At 38.9% G+C, this 19454-nt stretch overlaps 2 long non-coding RNA genes across 4 annotated transcripts in view; both read right to left on the minus strand.

Annotated features, from left to right (window-relative positions):
* Nucleotides 1-5155: 5155 nt before the first annotated feature.
* The window catches only part of LOC141377138 (uncharacterized), a 38102-nt gene continuing 23803 nt past the window's right edge, over nucleotides 5156-19454 (minus strand). For all 3 annotated transcript variants that reach the window (XR_015505737.1, XR_015505738.1, XR_015505739.1), the window contains one exon: nucleotides 5156-5553. This is a non-coding gene — a long non-coding RNA (uncharacterized LOC141377138). The remainder of the gene's footprint in view (nucleotides 5554-19454) is intronic.
* LOC147840998 (uncharacterized) lies at nucleotides 7742-11299 on the minus strand. Its single transcript, XR_015505740.1, has 3 exons — nucleotides 10974-11299; nucleotides 10609-10679; nucleotides 7742-10486 (listed from the first exon to the last, which is right to left on the minus strand). It is a non-coding gene; the product is annotated as an uncharacterized LOC147840998 (long non-coding RNA).

Below are 19454 nucleotides of genomic sequence, written 5' to 3' on the forward strand. Positions count from 1 at the left end.
AAATACATGGATGTAATTACATCTGTAATTAACTTTTGCATTTACATTTGTAAATACACTGTTGACCATCCCTTAATCCACCCTTAAACCTACCCATGCCACCAAACCTGTACATAACCCAACCTCTATCCTTACTCAAAAGCACCACAAGTGTTCTCAAATACATGATAAACACTGTAAGTACATTGTTTGTATTCTTTATGTAAGTACATAGTAGTTAAGGACACTTAATATAAAGTGGAACCAAGATCTCTTATAACGATTTAATCAACACTTTGGGACTCTATATCTTCTACCAGAGGTAAGCAGTTCATAATGTGGAAACAAAGAAATGAGTTGGAACGTTTAAAATCCTTTCCACCTGATTGAGGACACAATTCTCATATAAAACTTGAGGATTAAAATATTCATTACAGAAAATATTCATTAAAAAAGTGAGAGCAAAGTGACAAAAAACAAATACAAATAAGAATAATGCATCACAGTTTACATTCATATATTAAGCAAACAAAACATTGATAACAATTTTTTAATCAGTTTTCAGCATTGATGATAGAAAAAAAATATCGTGAGCAACACATGAAGCATTATGTGGCACTGAAGACTGAAAGAATAATGCTGAGAATTCAGCTTTGTGCTCACAATAAAATATGTTTTAAAATACATTTAAAAAATAGAATACAATTTTTTATTGCAATAAGTGTTCACACATTACTGCTTCTTACTCTAGTTTTGATCAAATAAATGCAGGTGAGCGAAAACAACTTATTTTTAGAAGATGTACACCTTGGAATCAAACCTATTATCTTGACGTTTTTATCGCCATGCGCCATCAATTCAATTCAATTCAGCTTTATTTGTATAGCGCTTTTACAATGTAGATAGTGTCAAAGCAGCTTCACATAAATGGTCATAGTAACTGGAACAGTGTAGTTCAGTTTTTAGTGTTTAAGTTCAGTTCAGTTCAGTTTAGCTCAGTTCAGTGTGACCATCACTCGAAATGCCTTTACTACAAGCTTTACAGTGCAATAGTCTGCATTTTACAACTTTTTGAAGATGTCTAGTAGGCCAGACTGAGTCAATGTACTGGATTTTGTGTGGATTCAAGTTATCATTCGATATCTGCAGACTATAGATGATCTCCATCAAAACCAACACACATATACTTCTACTGACCGGAAAAACAGATTTATTTATTGAAGTTGCACGTGTCAGTGCTTTTCATTGTATCCAGCAGAGGGAGATAAAGGTGTCAGTCTCTTGAGAGTTCAACGATAGTGCTGAACACACTGTATGTACTAATGCCAGACGTGTTATTCAAAGGTCACTCGTTGTTCTTCCCTGAACAAGAGGCCTTTAAGAAAATGAAGTTGTAAAAACAGGTTGCAGGAGGTCAGCGCTAACATGTGTTTGGCAACTGGATGTCCTGTTGGGCACCTGAAAGACTGGCTGAGCGGCATGAGAAAGGTGTGATGCTTCCTGCTTCACAGTGTGTTCAGACTTGACTGTTCTGGCAGCTGCTCTCTTCGGCTTGGATGAACTCTTGATGACATTCGTCTGAGTGTAATGTCTACTCTGACTGCATCCATATTCACACACATGCATTCTGAGACGGTGACCAAATTAGTGCAGGTGGGAGAAAAGCCTGGAGGCGTGAAGGCTGATGGTTTTGGGTAAAGACGTAACAAACTTTATTAGGACAGACCCAGCAAAGCCTGCAAGACCTGTTAGACCTAATTGTCAGTGTTCAGGAACAAGGACATGAGACGGTGTATGTCGTTTGAGTCAAGCCAAATCATTTATAGAGCACATGTACGTCTGGAAACATATTTGTACAATGAAAGTACTGTATGTGTGTGTGCGTGTGTATGTGTGTGTGTGCATGCTCTTCTCAAGTTTCCCAGTCAAATTATTCAAACCTGGTGTCTGTTTCATAGCAAGTGACAATGTCTACACATGAGATGAATAATGATGTCTTTGTCTGGTGTGTTTAAATGAGTCTCTTGGCATCAGTGATTGACATATTACGTTTTTGCTGAAATTCTCAGCTAGGGCTTGACGCTGATGCTAATATTCGTATTCAATGAAATGACATTTTCTCAGCTAATAATGTAAACTATTTAGGGATCACTGTCCTTTGGTATATTACTATAAAATTAAACGTTAATTTAGCTGAGGCCCACTGAATGTCTTTGGGATGTGCTGGAGTATAGAGTTTTAGCCTCGATTACTGTGTGCATTTGTCATTGTTTTGTGTTGACAAGCTTATAATGTGACAAATTTAACACTGAGGCATCCATTATCTACTCCTGCAGATCTCAAATTTTTCAGTGGCGTTTGGGTCGATTTGTGGTCAGTTCATGTGTGAAAACGAACCCTTCTTTAACAGTTTGAGCCCAATGAATCTTGGCATTGTCATCCTGTAATATGGCCATATGATACGCCTTCTAGTATCTTCTGACTAGTAGTAAGTAGTAAGAGAGGATTGTTTCACATGTGCTTCAGTTGAACTGCAATGTCTTCATCTGTCATGATACATTAAAGAGGTTATGGAGCAGCCCGTGTCAGATATTTTTCCCCTTTTTTTATTACTTGTTTGTGAATAACTTATGCCGAGTTCAGACTGCATGATTTTCAAACTAGTCGTGTCACAGATGTTTTCACACTGCATGACTATCTGGGCTAGCGTTTCGTCGCTGCTTTGTTTACACTGCAAGATGGTTCGGCGGCATGGACATTCACATTGCATGAATTTACTATAGGGAGAATCGCCGACAACTTCGTCCAAACTACGTCGCACAGCCAAAAACATGTAGTATATCTTTAGTTATTAACTACATAATGAGAAAGAAGCCTTTAATGGGGTAGAACATGTACATGTTTGCTCACCTGGGTTTAAAGGGAATTAGCCGTTTCTCCTAAACATTGATAATAAACTAATTTCTTTCTGTATGAAATCTCAAACAGACACGGTTGCTCCTGAGTCCTGTCAAACCTCCACTAGTTTTTCCTCCATTTCGTGGGTCCAAATAAACCGAAAAAGAGCGCTTTTAACTTCTCCCTCAGCCTCCCGCTGGCCTGCAGCAGGTATACACACACGCACACACAAGTGAAAGCTGCTCTCTCATTGGCTGTAGGCGATCGCTGATGTTATTTTCAGTAAAAACTCAATTCACACGGCATGATTTGAATCGCCGACAGCTCCAGATATTTAGCATGCCAAATATCTCACAGGCATCGGCGACTCATCGTCGATTCTCTCAGATCGCGTCTTTGATCGTTCATACTGTGTGATTGTCACTCACGTGCACGAGCAGCGATTTGCCTGTGATTTCAGGCATTTGTCTGCGATTTCTCAAAACCTGTCGGCGAGCCAAAATCGGGGCTAAAATCACGCAGTCTGAACTTGGCATTAGAGCAACTAAAATAAAAAAATGGACTTTTCCCAATTTCCTTGATTTTTTATGAAAGCCTGTTGATTTTATGTGAAGGACTTGAATCTGTAACAATCTGGCTGTTGCATTCTTTGACATGAAACAAATGCTTATAATGTTCAGTTTGTGTTTGAGACAACATGTTTGACGTGTTTTATTGTTGAAATCAAAGCATAAATAATGGCACACTTTCAGTTTTATTTATACATTATATTGTTTATTACTGAAAATATCAGTTTAAGTTTTTTGTTGATTTTCCACATCAATAATTGCCAAAGTGGATATCAAGGTGGACGACACAGTGGCGCAAGAGTTAGCACGGTCGACTCACAGCTAGAAGGTCGCTGGTTTGAGTCCCGGCTGGGTCAGTTGGCATTTCTCCGTGGAGTTTGCATGTTCTCCCATGTTTGTGTGTGTTTGCTCCGGGTGCTTCGGTTTACCCCACAGTCTAAAGACATAATGAATTTAATAAACTAAATTGGCTGCTGTGTATGGGTGTTTCCCAGTGATGGGTTTCCCAGCTGGAGGGGCATATGCTGGATAAGCTGGCGATTTATTCCATTGCGACGACCCCTGATGAATAAAGGGACTAAGCCGAAGAAAAAATTAATTAATTAATGAATTATATCAAGGTCTCATAATGCAATATGAAATTGTAAAGAAACAAAAAAGAATAAGCAAGAGGCGGCATGGTTGTTCAGTGGTTAGCACTCTTGCCTCAGAGCTAGAAGGTCGCTGGTTCGAGGCTCGGCTGGGTCAGTTGATATTTCTATGTGGAGTTTGCATGTTCTCCTCGAGTTCACTTGGGTTTCCTTGCAGCAAAATATTTGACTGAGTATCTGTCAGTTATTAAATTAAATCTGTTAATAAATTTATTGAATTTGTACAATAAGCTCATTCTAAAAACGTAGCCCTATCTATACATTTTTGACGATTGTGAATTACTTATTGTAAGAATGGCTGCATTTTATCTTTAAAATGAAAGCTATGTGGCGGTATGACGTCGTTCCTTTTTGTGCTTACCAGCTGACCGCTTATCTTTGTATGGATGGCTTCCTGCTGTTACCAGTTTGTCCAGTAGCTCGTTATGTACATCGGCAAACTTGAGACACGATAATGGGGTTTGAGTACGATGACAAACAGTTTAGAAAAAAGGTAAGACAAAAACACCAACGCCAAAAAATTAAATAAACAAATAAATAACAGTGAGAATGTGTCCAAATCTGAAAACATGAAAAAAAAATCAGGCGAGGCTTTTCTTTTTCTGGATTGCTTTTTTAAACTGTCAATTGTGTTTAGGGAAATGGGTGGGCAGGTCAATGGGTGCTTTTGAAAACACTAATAGTTGGGTTTAGGGAAGGAGGAGGATGGGTCAGTCGATCAGTCAGTCAGTCAAACAGTCAGTAGACAGCAGCCTCTGGTGGATTTACACAAGAAAAATAGGTATGAATGGCACTCGTGAGAGAAATTTGAGATCTCAAAAAGCGTACACAGCGGAAAACAAAAACTGGCCAAAAATGTTGCTCCTGGAACGTATTTGGTGCTCTACAGTAGTGTATATAGCGGTATGTTTTCAAAATGAGCTGAGTTGAATTTTTATATTCGTTAGTGAGAAATACCCAATTTGATCTCAAGGCTCCGGCAACTGTCACTGAGTTACTATGGTTACTACTAATGTTCGGGGGAAGCACATTTTTTTGAACTGTGATCAAATCTGATTGTACCTATGCATTAAACGATTTTATTGCACAACTTCCAGCCAATCAGAATCAAGAATTTCAACTTTAAATTAATATTGATTCAGAAATGATTAAAATTGAGAAATCACAACCCAGCCTCAGTGTCAAAATAAACAAAAAGCTTATCAAATTTCCAGGCCCACAGAATTTTCAATCCGGATTTGAAGCACTTGAGGATCCTAATGCTGAAAGAGCTCACAGAGCTTATAGGCTCTTGTATTAAGGGTGTTGACAGGCCAGAGCTCTGTCGTGTGTTGGAGTGACGGCGAATAGTTAATGACTACCTGTACAGGTGAAAGCAGCTGTGAAACCAGTCTGAAGACTTGCACTGACATCTTCTCAAGAGAGGACGGGCAGAGGCTGATAGGCCAAAACTTCCCCTAAAAGACAAAGTAAACAGCAGGGTTAGGATGACAGCACAAGAATGCCAAAAATGCTCTTTAATGGATCCATCAGTGCTCCTCAGGGCAGGTCAGTGAGTGGGAACAGAGAGGTAAAAGTGATGGGCTGAGCTTTTGGAAGAACTATACAGAAAAGGGAGGATGGAGGGGTGTGATGAGAGACTGGCGGACTGTCAAAAGCATCCACAGATGGAGGTGGGCCTTGCTGGATATACCAGAGACGGGACTCACTACACAGTTACTTATTGTTCAAAGGGAAACTGCTTTCAGTAGACCTTTCGAACACAGTCATGCTCGCTTTGCACTGCTGACAGATTTATCTTGGAGGACGTTAGCGAAAGGCTTAAGCTTTTGAACTCTGCTGTTGTGCCAAAAATATTACTCAACTGTGGCATTACATCATTAGGACTTTGTATTTTTAGGTGGTTGCAATGACTATGTTGGCAAATTATTAAGGAACTTTTAACAAAAAAAAAAACAACAACAACGACGTGCTTAAGTTTAGAGTGAACTTGCTTGTATGTTTACTGTTAATGTGATTTGAATTTGTAACAAGAATAGCAGCCTTATTCTAGGATTAAGTGTAAACACTTCAGTCGTAATGTGTGCGTAATTGTCAAAAACAAAAAGACTTGCTGAAATGCAGTTTAAAGTGAATCATAATTCAGCAAATTGAGGTCAAATCCGTGGTTTTTGTCCAAGCAAATCTGCTATTGTAAGAAATATAGCTGCAATTGTTGACAATTGTGCCTGACCGCCAAAGGAGGATATCCCATGTTAATGGGGTGTTAATGGGTTTCTTTATTGCTAGGGTAATACCATTGAACACTTTCTTGTATTTAGTGACACTTTAAAGAGACAAAGTGGAGCTATTATGTGCTGATTCTTAAATTACACAGATTCCTAGGTGGCACAGAGCAAGACATATATTTGATGGGTTTACAGCGTAATTGGTGTAACTGGTTTTGGTTTCTCTGACCTCTGACCTTTGCCCGCAAAGGCTAAGATGCACCTGCAACTGTGTGTCATGACCCATGTAACCTCAGGCTCACACACACTTTACTTCAACAGGCGAATACTGGTCAACAAAAAAAGGGGTCACACTTAATTTTAATGGTCTGTTTGTTGAATTTAAGTTACATTGCATCTACATGCCAACTAATTCTCATTACATTATAAGTAGACTGTTAGGTTGGAGTTGGGGTTAAGGGTTAGTTCAAGTTGACATGTACTTGCACAGTTTCTTATAGTCAGTTAAATGTCAGTTTAGCAGCAGTCTCAACACATATTTAGTAAACAGTCTACTAATACTCAGATGAGCCATCAAAATAAAGTGTTACCAAAAATAGCAGTGAATGAATTCTCTTTTCCTGTCTATAATGCAATAAGATCACAATTGGGCTTAATATAAGTGACCTAGCTAACTCAAAATGTAAATGTTGTTATTATTTACTCTCATGCCACTCATAATTATAACCAGGGATGGGCAAAAATACATTGAAATGTATTTTAAAATAAAATACCAAGTACAGCAGTGCTACGTGTATCAAAATAAACTACTCAATACAGCAGTCACAAATGTATCAAAATAAATGTATGTATTTAGCATTTTGAAAATACTACAAAATACTTTCAAAAGGGAGCATCACTTTTTTTTCACAAAACTTCCATTAATAGACCCATTGGATCAATCCCTTCACCATTAAACTGATTTAGTAAAGTAAACAATTATTGATAACAGCAGCTTTTCTTTGAGCAAGTTTAAGTCAGCTTCTCTGCACCTCATTCATCTCTACTGTACATGAGGAGGTATTCCAACTTTTTTTTTTTACTTGTATAAGTTTTATTCAGAAAACTTGCACTACTTATGAGTAAAACTTTTTAGTTTTATTCATAAAACTTGTTTTTATCTTTGATTTTTGTACAAGTTTCATACAGAAAGTCCTGTCCTGAAGATCACTGTAAAAACAATTTAATGCAGATAATGAATTGGAATATAGTACTACTGTATATCTATTGATGGTGAAAATTGCCACCATCTCTTAACAGTTTTATTTATTTATTTTTTTTTTACATTTTTGCAATTAAAATCCTCAATAATCAATATGAAATCATGATTTGTGAAAACTACTATAATTTCCAGTTTAAGTCATTTCCATAAATCTTGTTTTTTTTTTTTTTTTTAACTATTGTACACTTCAAAACAGTATATAAAACACGATATCTAAAAGAAAATCGAAAGTCTTTGATCAGTAGAATATTATTTAATTCTGTCTGTTTTTGACCTGCTCCTGAATTTATCCATACCATTTTAACTGTTACTTTCTTTGGTCACATTTTTTTTGATGGTCCATTTGTTGAATATAAGTTACATTGCATCTCCATGACAACTAATTCGTTTTAGATTATTAGTAGACTGTTAGGTTGGGGTTAGGGTCAGTGTAAGCTGCCATGTACTTGCAAAGTTTCTTATAGTCAGTTTCTTATCATGTCTGTTAAAGGAGCAGTATCAACAAATATTAAGCAGACAGTCTACTAACACTCAAAAAGACCATCAAAATAAAGGGTTACCCTTTCTTTATATGTCATGCATAATTTCCATCCAAACTCCAGGCATTGATCAACTTCATTCATTTAGTTTCTTTTCGGCTTAGTCCCTTTATTAATTCGGGGTTGCCACAGTGGAATGAACCACCAACTTATCCAGCACGTTTTTATGCAGCGGATGCCCTTCCAGCTGCAACCCATCTCTGGGAAGTATTGATCAACTTCTTCAACATTAATCAATTTTCTAGTCTGATCTCAAGCCTTGGCAAATAACTGAGAAAACACCAATCAAATGATAGGGGTCTGGATGCAGACCTGATGCAGTGCAATCTGGGCTGCATCCAAAGTTTTTTAATGGCTTCACCTAACCCTACCACTAACCCTACCCCTCACAGTGACGTCACTTGCTACATTTGAGTGTATTGCATCTGACATTGCATCACTGAGTGATGTAATCTCAGCTTGCATCATAAAGGCTGCATCCAGATACGATTGAATCGAAGACCACAATTTTTATGTCATCATGTAGACTTCTTACAAAATATTTTACAGTACTTTAAAAATCCAAAATGCTAACTTATTCTGATACAAAATATTAAAAATATATACCTATTTTCACCAACCCTATTAAATACAAACTCCAAAATACCATTTATATACGTATTTGAAATACTTGTATCATAAATACTGCCCATCTCTGATTATAACTCTATGTCATTCAACTTATGTGTTGTATTCCAAGTATAAAATTTTTCTAATAAATTTTAATAAAGCAGTTTTAAAAACATTATGTGACAAATAAAAGTAAATATTGTGGTTTGTTTACATAGGATGATTAAACTATAGTTTTAAAAAAATCATTCCAAATTTAATAAATAAATGTGCATGATGATGTTCAAATGTGATTTAAAAAAATTATAATTCATGCAGGTTTGGAACAAGAGCAAGGGACTAAATGATGACCACATTTAAACATTTGGCTGAACCACCCCTTTAATATATTGTATTTATAGGATTTAATAGTAATAAATTACATTCATGTTGTAGTTGTAGTCTATTTATAACTCGTGTGTGAGCACAGACCTAAAAATGCTTCTTTTTTAATATAAAATAAGATTTATGGCAGAATACTGTGGAAAATGCATAAACCATTTGGTTTGGACCTTGTACCAAACTTTCTTGTAAATTGTGTGTGTTCACATGGCAAGTGTCAAAATATTTTCATTTATTAATTTTCCTTTAGCTTAGGGCCTACTCACACTATGCCATCCGTACCGTGCCCAGGCCCGTTTCCCGGATCGTTTGAGAAGTGTGAGTGTGCTGAATCGGGCTCAAGTACCGTTCACTTGGCCGGCCCTGGCCCGGTTGGAAGAGGTGTGCCTGAGCGCGGTTCACTTGGGCTTTGGCGCGGTACGCTTGTGTGTGAGTGCAAAACGCGCCTGAAAGCAAGATGTGACTTTTAAGGGACTGTTTCATATGGATTTATTAATCATTCTTACTGTTCAGTGAACGCAAACTGCCGTAGTTTATTAAAGACGCAAACTCCTCACTTCACGACAGCTGGGCGGCTTCAGCAGACCTCCTCATTCCTGCAGCACGAGGGCTTTATGATTGTTTATGAGCGGCAAAAGTGGCGGATCTGTTCGGCGAAATATCTGACTGCGTGTCCCCGAATCCCTAAGGACTGTTTGGCGAAATATTTGACGGCATATCAAACGACTGAAACGATATAACTAGAGAAATCTCCACTGTGCTGCTGAGTGAGAGAGCGCTTCTCACTGAACAGCCCAGCTGCAATGACGTAAGAGTGCCGAAACCCGTTTGTGGTGTGAGCGCGGGCCGTTGGGGGAGACGGGAGGGGGGACGAGCGTGCTTTGGCCCGGTTCGAGGCAACTGTACCTAGTGTGAGTACGGCCTTAGCTTCTATTTCAGAGGTTGCCACAGTGTGCCACCTCAAAACATTTTCAAACTTCTGTATTATTCTGAAGGAAAAAAGAAAACTAGACAATGATAACATTTTGTCCACACCACAAAGATTCATGAAGGCACCCATCAGTAGAATCACTTGAAGAAGGTATTTCGGCAGATGAACGCTAAAAAGATTGATAGTCAATTAGAATCCAATCTGCTTTAAAGAGTGTTTAAAGTGATAGACCATAAGACTATAGCAGAGAGAGATAAATAATCGCTAAAATGAGCAGATGAGGTGGTATTCATGGTGTAAGTGTTTGAGTGATGAATGAGGAGTAATGGCTGATATTTCCATGTGTGTGAGTGTTTATGTGAGTTTGGAGTGAGAGAGAGAGAGAGAGAGAGAAGCGAGATGTGGAAGTTGATGTTCCTTTCCCTCAGGGATGTGACATCCCTGCAGAGGAACAAAACCAGCACGGTATTAGTAACAGGATATGCTGCTAGCGCAAACTGGAAACTTGTACCTCCTTATCTAGAGGGCAAGTGAGTCGTTTTGTATCGCTTTCCCATACATACCTGATCCACCCAATAAGGTCCTGTTTGTGTCTGTGAGCTCTCAATTTACTAGAAATTCCCCGACGATCAGCCTACACACAAGGAAACAATATGACTTTCAGTCTCACGCTGATTTCAGTCACTGTGACTGTGACTGAAATCATCAATATCAGCTAATTGCTTCCTTAATTATTATTGTACAAGTAATACAATGACATACCGAATGAGAATGATCAATAATTCAGACAGCTGTGTGTGACCTTGAATGCCTGTTGTTGTATGCCTTTTTGTTGTCTTAATTTCCTGATTAGTTTTTTTATATTTGTTTATGTTGACAAATGTCACATCTTATAAGACACATGTACAGTGATGTACAGTATACGCACGTTCACATTTGTGAGGGAGCCGTAGGTGAAGACATGGAGGCGGAATGAATCCAAAAGCTGGAGGTTTATTTAAACAAACAGCTAGCATCAAACAAAGGCAGAATTGTGATCATAAACCAGGCAACGACAAGCAAACAAAGAGGCAGTCCATAAAAGCAAACAAGGCAGAGTCCAAAATCCAAAAACAGTAGTCAAAAAGGCAGGCAAAAAGGTCGTAACACAATGGCAGAAACAGCAGTAGGGAAAACGTTTAGTAGGCAGTGAAATTGGCAATACTTCGCAAAGAGCAGACATAAGCCGTGTGCTTATATATGGTGGCTACCAGGTACCACCGAGGAAGTACCCAGTCAATATTCGGGCGAGAGCTCCCTCTGGTTGACGGATGAATGGTAGGCTGCCATTTTCGTTACAACATTAAAGAAAATTTATATCTTAATTAGAATTATAAATAATTTTTTGTACTTTTTTACCATTTTAAAGAAGTAGCAAACTTATTTTACGGGTTGAAAACATCCAATCGAAACGGCATTTTCTTTAAAGTTTTTAATTCACACAAAAATTAAATCTTCAGTTAATCCAGTCATACAGTCATCTATCGTCCTTTGGCTTAGTCCCTTTATTTATCAGGGGTTGCCACAGCAGAATGAACCGCCAACTTATCCATTGTACTTCATTAAAAACCCATTATCATGTTTTACTCAGCGGATGCTCTTTCAGCCGTGACCCAGTACTGGGAAGCACCCTTATACTCCAGCATTCACACACACACTGATACACTAAGGTCAACAGCATGCAAACTCCACACAGAAATGCCTACTGGCCAAGCCGGGACTCGAACCAGTAACCTTCTTGTTGTGAGGCGACCGTGCTAACTACTAGGCCTCTGCCAACTCACTCCAATCAAAAAGTAATTATTATTTACACTTTTTAGTTTGTGCAAAATTGAAACCCTCAGTCAATCCAAGTTATTGATGACATTCTTGTTCAGTAGCGTATTAAGAAATAATCTTTAGCTGAAATATTGGTGATTCAAGTGGTACTTTGGCAGTTAACAACAGCATATAGGGCTCTATTTTAATGATCTAGGTGCAAAGTCTAAAGCACATTGCCCAAAAGCATCAAGGGGATGTCTGAATCCACTTTTGCTATTTTAAAGACAGAAAAATACAGTTTGTATCACGGCACATGATCTATGTGCTTATTCTCTTTATAAGTTTAAGGTGTGTTTTGAGCATAACAAGCATTAAACCAATCAATCTCATCTCCCATTCCCTTTAAGAGTCAGTTGCATCATGCCATGGTGCATTTGCTATTTACATGGTTGACATTGTAAGTGGAAAAACTGAATGCTTCACTAGTGAGAAAACCGTTAAACAGACCATCTGCAGCACAAAGATAAAAAATGAGCCTCCTCATATCTTACTTTCTCTTTACATTACGTTTAATTTTTACTTTACTCCTTTATTTTCATGGATGAGGAAATGGTATTGTGCGCACTCCACTGAAGAAATTCATTAGCCTACATAATTAATTTTGTTTGTTAATCGCAAAGATTTGTTTCAAAACTAAATTCAGCTCTAATTTCCAGCAAATTAATAAATAAGCATTAATAACGAAGTTATAAAAAAAAAGTCATATCCAAACACACGTCCTATTCTTATGCCCCATATAGTGATGCAGGCGTCACCAAAACCCGACAGGTGGACAAATCTAAACTTGTTTTTCTTAAAACAAATATAAATATGCATATAATAAATAATACTGCTAATAATAATAACATTATACGAATGCAAATGGTCATGAATAAACTGAAAAAAAGCCCCTCGAGATGAAGAAGGCATGGAGGTAGTGGTTTTTATATTTATGTTGAAAATAATCATTTTAATCCTTTTATTCTTTTTCAAATGTAAATATATTTGTGGATTGCTGTACATCCTGTGTGTATTAAGCAGTGTGTACGCGTTTGGACCTGCATAGGCGCATAACTAACTTATTCTGTGCTAGACTTTCGACCTGCTTTCAGTTGGTCAATTGCGCAGTCTGTTCTAGTACCTCAAAATAGCAATGCGCCAACAATGCACCACACCTCCTTTGTAGACCCGAACACCCATGAGTCCACAAAGCGCAAATGGATTTGCTATTTAAACAACATGGTGCAAAACATGAAAATTAGGGTTGCGCTTGTCTTAAATTAGCAACAAACGTCTTGCACCTTATTGCGCCAGTTGTATGATAGCCTATACTGTCAAACAATACTAATGTCTGCGCCTCCTGCTGTAGAAACAGTCAGTACAAAAAAACAGAACTTTATTTACAACTTTATATCTTCATTCAGGAGCCTCTGCAAATGATTTAATGACAGTCTACAGCACAAGGTATGTGTTGCTTTATGATATACAGTATGCATTGGAGCAAACTCATGTGAGATTTTGCTATTTGTGCATTATTGAGTAGTACTGCACTAGAACTAAGAAGTATTTTAAAGTCAGTGTATTTGAGTTATTTTAGATACATAAAAATAAGGATCATGTCATTGAGTCTATTGCTGAGATGCTCTAAAATTATATCAGCTCAATGTCTTCAATGTTAAACTGAAGGTGGATGTTGCTATTGATTATGATAACAACAACCAGACATTAGTCGAGAAAGGCTGCAGCGAGAGACACAAATTAAGACACAATTGAGAGCTCTATTTGCTGCCTCGCCTGAGGTTATACTGCTCAACATGACATCTCTCTTCACCCTTTCTCATCAGCTTTCGCTCTCCTACACCGCCTTCACCCGTTTCTGTTTCATACTGAGTTCCGAAGAGTGTTAGGTTGCATGTTTTTCACCTTTTTTTCAGAAAAAGTAAGGCGATCTGATCCGGCTTTCACTTTTTTCTCCCATAACAATTGCAGGAGGTCTGTGCAAGTGCAGACAGTGGAATGAGACGACGGAAGAGTTCAGGGCTCATCTGTAAAATCTCCCTTCTCTGGAGGATGTCCATCTGCCTAGTATCTGGTTGCAGAAATCAGACACACTACTTTTTCAGGGATATTTCACTTAAAGTTAATAGTAACTGTGTGTTTGGTCAGCTAGAGCCTTACAGTTCAACCTGACAGGCTTATGCAGAACCCAAACCCTGGGGTGATCATAACTTTGTTGTGGTTGAATTTAATTTTAATGCTCTGTCATTTATCATTAAGTTTGTTCACACCCAAGGATATTATACTTGCTTACCTTCACTGGAAATGAAGGGTTTGTTGTTTGCATAGTGATTTTAATCGCAGTTCTGTATCAAGAGACTTCAAATGTCAATGAAATATCAATGTAACTGTGCTTATATAAATAGAGATTAGAGTGAACGTCCACAATACGGCGCGTGGTTATCACATGACATTAAGATAATACTGAGTAAACATGAAGTGATAAACATCTCTGTTCTTTTGAGGAACTATGTAGAAGTTAAGTTGAGGTAAAATGTAGATCTTTTCCTGGATCTTTCTTTCTTTCTTTCTTTCTTTCTTTCTTTTTTTTTCTTTTATTCTTTAGTTCAAATTACTTAATATATAATACAGATAAAATAAGCAAGGGCGAGGCAGTGGCGCAGTAGGTAGTGTTGTCGCCTCACAGCAAGAAGGTCGCTGGGACGCTGGTTCGAACCTCGGCTCAGTTGGCGTTTCTATGTGGAGTTTGCATGTTCTCCCTGCCTTCGTGTGGGTTTCCTCCGGGTACTCTGGTTTCCCCCACAGTCCAAAGACATGCAGTACACGTGAATTGGGTAGGCTAAATTGTCCGTAGTGTGTGTGTGAATGTGTGCGTGGATGTTTCCCAGAGATCAGTTGTGGCTGGAAGGGCATCCGCTGCGTTAAAACTTGCTGGATAAGTTGGCGGTTCATTCTGCTGTGGCGACCCCGGATTAATAAAGGGACTAAGCCGACAAGAAAATGAATAAAATAAGCAACTTTGTGATTACTTTTTGTCTGAAATATTTTAAAGGGCACCTATTATGGAAAGATTTACTTTTGTGAGCTGTTTGAACAGAAATGTGTAAGTATACGGGTGCCACAGTCATATTGGAGTGGTACAAACTCAACAAGTATTTTTTTTTTTTTAAATGTCCTGATTTAAAAATTGGATTCAAATCCCAGTGATCTTGAGGCAGGCAGAACCCTCTCCTTTAGTAAAGGTGCAAAAAACAGCTACAATTTTTTCTGACCCAAAAATTAATAAGGCATATAAACATGATAAAATTATTAATAAGGCATATTATAAATGATCTGATTAATATTTTGATGTGAAACTTCATAGTCAAGCCAAGCGGTGGCGCAGTAGGTTGTGCTGTCACCTCACAGCAAGAAGGTCGCTGGTTCGAGCCTCGGCTGAGTCAGTTGGCGTTTCCGTGTGGAGTTTGCATGTTCTCTTCACGTTCACGTGGGTTTCCTCCGGGTGCTCCGGTTTCCCCCACAGTCCAAAGACATGCAGTACAGGTGAATTTGGTAGGCTAAATTGTCCATAGTGTATAAGTGTGAATGAGTGTGTGTGGATGTTTCCCAGAGATGGAAGGGCATCGCTATGGAAAACATATGCTGGATAAGTTGGTGGTTCATTCCGCTGTGGCGACCCCAGATTAATAAAGGGACTAAGCCGAAGAGAAAATGAATGAATGAACTTCACAGACACATTCTGTAGATACGAACAACTTATTTTACATCTTGTAAAAAGGACAATAGTTTAAGCCCTTTTAAGGCTATTAAATTTACAGCATTACAGTAATAAAATGATGGTGTAAATTGACATAAAAGCTTCACACAATTTCTCCAAAAGTGCTTTTTTGATTGAGATCTGATGTGGAGGCCATATACAGTAAGTATAGTGATACAGTATTTTCAAGACACCCGCTTGAGATAATTTGAGCTTCGTTACATGTTGCGATTTCCTGTTAAAGTGTCCATCACCTGATGAGTACAATGCATTCATAAAGAAATGGACATTGTTAGAAACTCCTCTTGTATGCCCATCACCTTCAGGGGGGTCCATAAAGGGCTCGTGCATTGTGGATTGGGCAGTCAAAGACCAGGGTTACAACAACACTCCCTGGAAACAGAAACTAGCTCTTGCAACATTGTCTATACTAGGAGAGAAGAAGCCTGAGCTTACAATTACTGGTAGTCTGTCTTACCACCATGCACAGTTTGTACTCTGGAACTCATATTCTGTAGAAGGTAGTCTGGAAACTCTACAGCTGCAAGGCAGTGGAGGGGGAGGAGATCCTCCCTGAAAACCTCAAGTCACTGGATGAGGTGGGCTGTCTTGGTTGACAGATCTTTACTTCATTGTGTGAAAGTCAGGGAATCTGGCTCTAGACAAGGCTACTGAGATGGTGGTTATTATTTTAAAGAAGGGGGACTGGGGAGTGTGTTCCAACAACAGGGGGATCACACTTCTAAGCGACCCTGGAAAAGTCTATATCAGGCTACTGGAGACAAAATTCCAGCCGATAGTAAAACTGGACTAGCTCTATAGTGAAGTATGCAGATCACATCCATCATCACTGCCCTGCCACTGCAGAGCTTGCAGACTACCTCTGCGACTTCAGTCTGGGTGATGGGCGAGTCAACCCCTGCATCTCCCATCTCTGATTCTTAAATGTAAAGCATGTGAGTTGGATTTATGAGATCCCCAAAGTAGCCTATTCTTTCCACTGGCCGACCACATCCTCAGCCCAACAGTTTCCTACTTTCACTATTGACAGTGAAGTACAGCTTTACCAGAATCTCTTTTTTCTCTTATATGTTCTCTTCCATGTTCTACCTGAACTCTTTAAGCTTAGGTTTTTGCTTATCTGACCACTCCAGGTGGCAGCATGCTTGTGCTCATCAGCTGCCTTGGGGGTCCCACAAGCCAACCAAGCTTGGAAGGGACACCTTTTTTTAGCTTGACAGCACCCCTTACTTCTGGTGTTCACCACCAGGTTTGTGACTTGATGCCACCACAGGCACTAGAGGCCTCACAGCTCCTTACAGGTGTGTCAACAATGGAGTAGAACAACATGGACCACTTGGTCTCAGTGTCTCCTGCCTCCCTTGGGATCTCGTCAAACGTTTTTTGGAGATAAGAGTTGAAGGTCTCTCACAAATGATTCAGTCAGATGTTCCCAACAGACACTCACAATATATTTGGGCCTTCCAGATCTATCTGGGCTCCTCCTCGGCCAGTGGATCCAGATAACCATCATGTGGTGATCAGTTGACAGCTCTGCCCCTCTCTTTCTTTCAGTGTCCAAGACATATGATCGAAGATCAGATGAGACGACCACAAACTCAATCATCGACCTCCGACCTAAGATATTCTTGTGTTATGTGAACTGATAGACACTCTTATGCTCAAACATAGTGTTTATTATGGACAAACTGACAAGCACAGAAATCCATCAACAGAAAACCACTCAGATTCAGATTGGGGAGGCCATTCCTGCCAATCATGCCTCTCCAGGTGTAACTATCATTGCTAATGTGAGCCTTTAAGTCCCCTAGTAGAATGAATGAGTACCCATAATGAGTACCTTCTAGCGCCCCTCCAAAGGACACTGAGAAGGCTCAATTACCCAATAGTAGTGTTTATACTGCAGTAAAGAGCAAAGCATCATACAGACCATAAAAGTATCACAAACAGTCCTGATTTTGGACGATGACAGGATATATCTGCATGTCTGTAAGTTATTGAAACCACACATGAAAGCGTAAATTACACTAGACACTTATGAGCTGCATGAAGCAGTTCTGTTCACACAGCAGTACTTTACCAGAAAAAAATGTGTGACTCTTAAAAATGTACAGGTGTAAGTTTGGTTAAAGAATGCAGTTGTCACTTTGATAAATGACCTAAATGTGTGTGAACGCAGCCATGTTGATGTTTAATACATGGGTTGACATCTGTATTCTGCTGTTTTTGTTCAAGTAAATACAATTGCCTTCAAAAACATTCACAGATTTTATTATACATTAATTCATTCATTTTCTTGTCGGCTTAGTCCCTTTATTAATCTTGGGTCGCCACAGCGGAATGAACCGCCAACTTATCCAGCAAGTTTTTACGCAGCGGATGCCCTTCCAGTCGCAACCCATCTCTGGGAAATTTTATAATACATAAAAATAGAAAAGCATAATTAGATTTTTTGGTCATTGCAATTCTTGACTCTTAAAAAGCTCATTTGGCCTTTTTTCTCTCCCTTTGAGGGATATTTTGAGTTTGATGAATGTTCAGTTGGCCCAGAGCGTTCTTTAAATATGACCACATTTAAAAGGAGCGTGTCAAAAAGAGATTGATTTCTCTGCAGTTGACTTCCGTCTGCTGTGTTTATTACCAGTACAACCCATTCCCAACACAGCCGCTGTGCAGGGACTCTCATAGATTTAGATAGGCTAAATGGCAGTACTCTGAACGTGAATGAAGCAGTGGTTAGCATCATGATAAAATATAAGACCCTTTTGGCCAGAATGCAGGCAACATAGACAGACAGCCATGACTCATTGCTACTGGAGCCAACCTGTCTGCGAAAGTGCTCAGAACCTGGACCCTGGGTCAGACACCCCCCTCTGCCTTCTCCTCTGTCCCCCAGCTGCTGGCCCTTGACAGGACCACAGGCGGCCCCATAGATGGGGGTGTTATATGGGCTGTTTGATCGGCCATAGTTTCATTTTTGTGCATGCTTGTGTGTGTGGGTGTGTGTAAAACAGAAAGTGAGTTTGAGAAGGATACCTGATGTTATTTGCCCCAATATGGCTTGTCTCCTATTATCTCTTTCTTAACCCATGGTTTTATAACAAATGTATAAAGATGCCTATATTGCAACCCTTTCCCCTGGGGTTTTCTTTAGTGCAGCAGAAGAAGGGTGTTGGGTCACAAACCACCATGTCCAACGCAGCCATGAGTAATGTTTCTATTTTAAACCACAGCTATAAACAACATGCATATTTTCTTACAGTGAAAACAAATAGACCAAGTTGCTGAGAAGCCATTAGCTATCAATAAACACTGAGCTCCATTTTTTTTACTTTTAGCTGGAAGTCCTCCTGTGCAAGCAAGAGATTTTTTCCCCCTTCACTGGAAAGCGGTCTGCCGTTTGATCAATTCTTCCTCAATCAGAATAATTATACAAACCTGCTGTTCATCTAACACCATCTCTGTCTGTTTGATTTGCCTAACCAAAGAAACTTAGGCAGAAAACCTTATCAAGTTCAGCCCGGTGTGTCATACTTTAGGCCACATTCAAAGTGCAATTAAATGTGGCTTAAAATTGATGTATTAATTTTCATTTTACACCTTTTCTCATGAACAGCACAAACCACATTAAATCAGATCAATAAATCCATTACAGTGTAAGTCAGGTGTTTTGAAATGCGTCTTCAGTCTGAACATTCATTGGAACTCGGGTAACTTTTTAAACACTAAAGATTTATCACGATTCTATTCTCATGACTCTTGACACTATAGCCC

The sequence above is a fragment of the Danio rerio genome, chromosome 13, assembly GCF_052040795.2.
Source record: "Danio rerio strain M-AB ecotype USA chromosome 13, GRCz13ab, whole genome shotgun sequence".
Classification (NCBI taxonomy): Eukaryota; Metazoa; Chordata; class Actinopteri; order Cypriniformes; family Danionidae; genus Danio; species Danio rerio.